Source organism: Suncus etruscus, chromosome X (genome assembly GCF_024139225.1).
Source record: "Suncus etruscus isolate mSunEtr1 chromosome X, mSunEtr1.pri.cur, whole genome shotgun sequence".
NCBI lineage: Eukaryota > Metazoa > Chordata > Mammalia > Eulipotyphla > Soricidae > Suncus > Suncus etruscus.
In genome coordinates, this window is record NC_064868.1 from 113,571,397 (window position 1) to 113,578,909 (window position 7,513).

The 7,513-nt window shown below is 41.4% G+C and overlaps 1 pseudogene; it reads left to right on the forward strand.

Moving 5' to 3' along the window:
• Positions 1 to 3,330: 3,330 nt before the first annotated feature.
• LOC125999094 (kinesin-like protein KIF23) lies at positions 3,331 to 6,146 on the forward strand (annotated as a pseudogene).
• Positions 6,147 to 7,513: the final 1,367 nt, after the last annotated feature.

The following is a 7,513-nucleotide window of genomic DNA, read 5'->3' on the forward strand; positions in this document are numbered from 1 at the left end:
GGATTATTGTTTATTGTAAAAACTAATATAAAGTTCTTCAAAGAGGACTCACACACACACACACACACACACACACATATATATATATATATGTATATATGACTAGTGATAGCAAGAAAAGTGTTGAACAATTTATTCTTTAGAGGTAATATAAATTAAAAACATATCAAGGTATTAGGTCACATTGACTAAAGGATATATTTTAAAATTGAAAATTAAGACAAAACAGAATATAACAAGGGTTGATGAGTTTGCTGAAAAACAGAACCCTTCTGCTGGTGGGAATGTAAAGTGAAGGAACAGTGTGGAAGATATTGTGACACTTAAAATAAAACCCTAGAATTCCCAAATGACCTAGCATCCTTTTCTTTATAACAGAATGATCTGAAAGTAGAAAAATTCATTAATATTACAAGTAGCATCTTAGACATGTAGTTAAGAACCCATGTTCTTAGTGGTGGTGTTCATGGTATGCAAATGATGGAAATATTTTATGTTTTAATGGCTAATGGATAAACACAATATGATATGTACATAAAATACAATATCATTTTGTCTTAAAAGGAAGAAAATTATTATAGATGTTACAGCCTGGATATAACTGGGAGACAATGTGCAGTGTGAAATAAGCTAATTGCAGAGCCAGTATTATATAATTCTTCTTATTGCAATGGCTAAAATAATAAATTCATTGAAATGTAAAGTATGATGATTTTTTGCCAGAGGATTGGGGAGAATAAATACAGAATTTTAGTATGGGGAGTTAGAATTTTCTGAATATTGATGGTGTTGATAGTTTTATAACAACATGAATACATTTTAGTACTGCACAGTTAAAATGTTTAAATGATAAAAATTGTGTTTGTTGGGCCAGAGTGATATCACAATGGGTAGGGTATTTGCCTTACATGTGGCAGACCCTGGTTGGACCCCTGGCATCCTATGTGATCCCCAGAGTGTGACAGGAGTAATTTCTGAATGCATAGCCAAGAGTAACCTCTGAACAGTGCTGGGTGTGTCTCCAAAACCATAAAATATTGTGTTAAGTGACATAAAGACCTGGTACAGGCCTCAGAAGAATGGGCATTCTCCATTCACCCCTGATCTAGAGAAGACATCTACAAAACATCCAAGGTTGTATATAACATCACCTGGAGGCATTCCTCTACCACGGAAGACCCTATCACTGCTCAGACATCGTCCTGCTGAAAAGAGACTTCCCTTAACAATGAGAAGACTTGGGGCCGGAGAGATAGCATGGAGGTAAGGCATTTGCCTTTCATGCAGAAGGTCATTGGTTCGAATCCCGGTGTCCCATATGGTCCCCCGTGCCTGCCAGGAGCAATTTCTGAGCATGGAGCCAGGAGTAACCCCTGAGCACTGCCGGGTGTGACCCAAAAACCACAAAAAAAAACCAAAAACAATGAGAAGACTTAACAACGACCTGCTTACAGGACAGGGCTTCCTGCATTGCCCTTTCATGGTGAGGTGAAACGAGAAGACACTCCACATCATGACTTCAATTTAGGATATGCAGATTCCAGAATCTTTAGTACAGAAACATGATACCAACAACAGAGACTGTGAAAATTGTGTTGGCGCTACGGACAATGTCTTGGATCGGACGATAACTTGCCTGAAGCCTAGAGTTGGTCTTATGCCAGGAAACTTCAGGGGTAGGATCACTTTGTATTTAGGCCAAGGTTATTCCTTTCCATGCCTCTCATATTTTGGTGGGCCTATGCAAACAATAATTGCCACTCTAACACCGTTTTTACTGTGCTCCTTTGACTCTAATCCTTAAAATGCACCCACTTAAAATTTGAGGTTAACTTAAGCTAATATGCATGTACATGGAAATGTAAAAAATACTATGCCTCTAATGTTTAAGGAGTTACATAAGTTTTATGGCTTTAGATTGCCTTGTGTGCTGTTAAGAAATATTATTATGTGCTACAATCTGGGGACTTGAGGGACAAAGTAATTGTACATGGATTCTGTTTTATTTATCCTAACGTTCTTTGGCTGAAAGTTCAAAGTTAAGATATCAGCAAGGGGACTTCTTCTGAGAATTATGTTATGGCTGATTGTCCTTCCGCTGTAACTTTACCTTGTCCTCTTTCTTTGCATCTTTTGTTCTCATAATTCAAAATAAAAAAATTAATTAAAAAAATAAATAACTTCCTCCTCCTCTCTTCCTCTTCTTCTGCTTCTCCTTCCTCCTCCTCCTCTTCTCCGTTCTCCTCCTCTTCCTCTTCTTCTGTTTTCTTATTCTCCCTTCTTCTCCTTCCTCCTCCTCTCTTCCTCTTCTGCTCCTCCTTCCTCCTCCTCTTCCTTCTCCTCTTCCTCTTCTGCTTTTTTATTCTCCCTTCTTCTCCTCCTTCCTCCTCTCTTCCTCCTCTTCTGCTCGTCTTTCCTTCTCCTCTTCTTCTTCTCCCTTCTCCTCCTCTTCCTTCTCTTCTGCTTTCTTATTCTCCCTTCTCCTCCTCCTTCCTCCTCCTCTCTTCCTCTTCTGCTCCTCCTTCCTCCTCCTCTTCCTTCTCCTCCTCTTCCTCTTCTGCTTTCTTATTCTCCCTTCTTCTCCTTCCTCCTCTCTTCCTCCTCTTTCCTTCTCCTCTTCTTCTTCTCCCTTCTCCTCCTCTTCCTCTTCTGCTTTCTTATTCTCCCTTCTCCTCCTCCTTCCTCCTCCTCTCTTCCTCTTCTGCTACTCCTTCCTCCTCCTCTTCCTTCTCCTCCTCTTCCTCTTCTGCTTTCTTATTCTCCCTTCTCCTCCTTCCTCCTCTCTTCCTTTCTGCTCCTCCTTCCTTCTTCTCTTTCCTTCTCCTCCTCTTCTTCTCCCTTCTCCTCCTCTTCCTCTTCTTCTGCTTTCTTCTTCTCCCTTCTTCTCCTCCTTCCTCCTCCTCTTCCTCTTCTTCCTCTTCTCCTCCTTTTCTCCTCCTCCTCTTCTTCCTCTTCTTCTCCCTTCTTTTCCCTTTTTCTTCTCCCTTCTCCTTCTCCTTCCTCCTCCCCCCACTCCTTCTTCCTCCTCTAAGGTCCCTCAGCAGCATCCTCTGCCGGGAAGCCCAAAACTTCCCTCCAGGCCCTCCGGGAGCCTCTGGACCGCCCTTGGGCGCGGTCGCCTAGGCGACGGCACCACTTCCGGGAGGGCGGGGCGCCCGCCGAGGCCCCGCCCCTTCGCGGTGGGCGGCCCCTGATTGGCCGGTTTGAAAAGCGCCGGGCGGGCGCGAGCTCACCTGGGGGCTCAGTCCGCGCCGCCGCCTCCGCTCGTTGGGCTCTTCCCGGCGCTGTCGCCTCCGCCGGACGGACGGAGTCGCTTTCTCCCGCCCTGCGGCTCTGCTCGCCGTCGCGCTCTCTCGTCTGCCCGTCGGGGACCGCGGGAAACTCGCCCGAGCCATGAAGTCCGCGAGAACTAAGATGTCCAGGAAAGTAATGATGAAAAAAGGATCCCAGACAAGTCTGAAAGATCCAGTTGGGGTATATTGTAGGGTGCGCCCACTGAACTTCCCTGACCAGGAGTGTTGCATAGAGGTGATCAATAACACAACTGTCCAGCTACACACTCCGGAGGGTTACAGACTGAACAGAAATGTTGACTATAAGGAGGTCTCCTTTTCACATACGGTGTGACTGGAAGTGGAAAAACACATACAATGACTGGTTCTCCAGGAGAAGGAGGACTACTTCCTCGTTGCTTGGACATGATATTTAACAGTATTGGTTCATTTCAAGCTAAACGATATGTTTTTAAATCTAATGATAGGAACAGTATGGACATACAGTGTGAAGTTGATGCTTTATTAGAACGGCAGAAAAGAGATGTCATGCCCAATCCAAAGACCCCCTCCAACAAGCGACAAATAGATCCAGAGCTTGTAGATATGATAAATGTACAGGAATTTTGCAAAGTAGAAGTTGATGAAGATAGTGTCTACTGTGTATTTGTTTCCTATATTGAAATATATAACAATTACATATATGATCTTTTGGAAGAGACACCGTTTGATCCCATAAAGCCAAAAATTCCACAATCTAAAGTGCTCCGTGAAGATAAGAACCATAACATGTATGTTGCAGGATGTACAGAATTAGAAGTTAAAACAACTGAAGAGGCTTTTGAGATTTTCTGCAGAGGACAGAAAAAGAGACACATTGCAAATACGCATCTGAACCGTGAGTCCAGTCGTTCACATAGTGTATTCAACATTAAATTGGTTCAGGCTCCCTTGGATGCAGATGGAGACAATGTCTTGCAGGAAAAAGAACAAATCACTATAAGCCAGTTGTCTTTGGTAGATCTTGCTGGAAGTGAAAGAACTAACCGCACAAAAGCAGAAGGGAATAGATTGCGTGAAGCAGGTAACATTAATCAATCATTAATGACATTGAGGACTTGCATGGAGGTCCTGAGAGAGAATCAAATATATGGAACTAACAAGATGGTTCCATATTGAGATTCAAAATTAACACATCTGTTCAAGAACTACTTTGATGGGGAAGGAAAAGTACGGATGATCGTGTGTGTGAATCCAAAGGCTGAAGATTATGAAGAGAGCTTGCAAGTCATGAGATTTGCAGAAGTGACCCAAGAAGTTGAAGTGACAAGACCAGTAGACAAAGCTATATGTGGTTTAACGCCTGGAAGACGATATAGAAACCAGGTTCGGGGAGGTCCAGTTGGAGATGAACTGTTGGTTACAGAAGTGGTTCTACAGAGTTTTCCACCTTTGCCAAGTTGTGAGATTTTGGATATCAATGACGATCAGACTCTTCCCAGACTGATTGAAGCGTTAGAGAAACGACACAGCCTACGACAAATGATGATCAGTGAGTTTAACAAACAAGCTATTAATTTTAAAGCTTTATTGCAAGAACTTGAAAGTAGTGTTTTAAATAAAGAAAACTATGTCCAAGAAAAACTAAATGAGAAAGAAAAGGTGATCTCAGGACAAAAGATGGAAATAGAACGACTGGAGAAGAAAAACAAAACTTTAGAATATAAGATTGAAATTCTAGAAAAAACAACCACTATATACGAAGAAGATAAACGCACTCTGCAACAGGAACTTGAAACACAGAATCAAAAACTTCAGCGACAGTTTTCTGACAAAAAGAGGTTGGAAGCCAGGTTGCAAGGCATGGTGACAGAAACGACGATGAAGTGGGAAAAAGAATGTGAACGTCGAGTGGCAGCCAAACAGCTGGAGATGCAAAATAAACTCTGGGTCAAAGACGAAAAACTTAAACAGCTGAAGGCTATAGTCACTGAACCTAAAGCTGAAAAGCCAGAGAGGCCCTCTCGGAAGAGGGATCGAGAACGAATTACTCCAAGATCTGTTTCTCCACCGCCAGTACCTCTTTCTAGTAACTATATTGCCCAGATCCCCAACGTCCAGCAACTCATGAGCCAGCCACAGCTACATAGGCGCTCTAACTCTTGCAGCAGCATTTCTGTAGCTTCCTGTATTTCGGAGTGGGAGCAGAAAATTCCTTCATACAACACACCTGTCAATGTCACATCTATTGCAAGGCGTAGGCAGCAGGAGCCAGGACAAAGTAAAGCTTGTATCGTGTCAGACAGAAGGCGAGGGATGTACCTGACTGAAGGCAGGGAGGTTGTTCCCACATTCAGAAATGAGCTAGAAATACAAGAGGATCATTCCTGCAGGAATGCACCACCAATCCGTCAACGACACAGACGATCACGCTCTGGGGGAGACAGATGGGTAGATCATAAGCCTGCCTCTAACGTGCAAACTGAGACAGTCATGCAGCCACATGTCCCTAAAGCCATCACAGTGTCTGTTGCAAATGAAAAGGCACTAGCTAAGTGTGAGAAGTACATGCTGACCCACCAGGAACTAGCCTCCGATGGGGAGATAGAGACTAAACTGATAAAGGGTGATGTTTATAAAACAAGGGGCGGCGGACAGTCTGTACAGTTTACTGACATTGAGACATTAAAACAAGAATCACCAACTGGTCGGAAACGAAGATCTTCCACAATAGTGTCTGCCCAGCCAGATGGTACCGAGTCTGAGTGGACCGATGTAGAAACAAGGTGTTCTGTGGCTGTGGAGATGAGAGCAGGCTCTCAACTGGGACCTGGGTATCAACATCATGCACAGCCCAAGCGCAAGAAGCCATGAGTTGACCATCTTAATATGAAACATTTCCATCTGTGTTGGTGATATCTTCAGAGCCTGCTAGACTTTGTTGAATATCATGGACTTCATATATCATACACTGGCCTTTGATCAAATATTCCCTATTGTCCCAAAGACATCTTTGATTCAAAAGACTTCATATTATATGCCTTGTTGTATTTAATATTAATAGTGAAGAAAGACTTTATTTCCATATGAACTTTTTGTAATGCTACTCTTTTGTATATGATATGTAACAAATTAATTGATGCATGTTTTATTTTCTGTGATTAAGGAAGAATTTATCTATATCACACTTCATTTTTGGTTGTGACTTTCCTTGCTTTGAATATTAAGGTTTTATAAACAAAACAGATGCTATTGATTAGCTGCAAGAATGCACTTTAGACACACTTAACAATTGAAGCAATGTTGTCACTGGCCAATTAATAGGGAAGTTGTTACTGTGCATGTATATATTCACTTTCTGGCATTTAGATATGCCAAAAAATTGAAATAATAAAGTACTAAGAAATAATAAATAAATAAATAAAACTCTGATCTTTGATATAGGCTATATCATATATAATATTCATAAGTATTTAGTAACTTAAATGAGATGACCTCAAAGTAGGCAAATATTGTACTCAACTTGTTGTCCTCCAACCTTATTTCAACCTTACATGAGATAAGAATAGTAAACTTAATAAAAACAGAAAGAAGGCAGGGTTTGGATGGAGGGAAAATGGAGAGTTAGTTTTTATGGTTTTGTTTGTTTGTTTGTTTGTTTGGGAGCCACACCAGGTAAGTCAGCTTCCCACTGCCACTCTACTGCCAGAATCCCCTGAAGCCAATTTGTATTCCTTTGATAATGCTATGGAAATAAAATCCAACTTTGCAGCTTCATGACTAATGTCAGATGCCTAACCAAGCTGCTAGAATTACATGGTTACAATGGTCATTGGGCTGAAAACTTTGGAACTCCTATGGGGAGGAAAAAGGAAGATAATTTTTTCAAGTTCTACAAATATTAGAGCTCCGTGAATGTGCTATATACATGGCTGCATGACACGTTCAAATTACACTATACTGACAGCCCAGTAGAAGCACACAAATTACTCAGCATAGAAACCAACTAAACTCAATAAATAAATCAGTAACACAGAAGATTCAGCTAGAAACAAATAGTTCAGTAAATCCTCAATTATTTTAGTGACTTTATGGTGAGATATCACAATTTTGACAATTATTTTACTGAAATATTTTTACTGATTCTATTTGCTACTTTGTTTTAACACGCAATACAAAATTGTGTTGTGCCTGCTAAGGCTTGTGACTAGATGGAAAACAGGGGACAATATTGAAGGAAA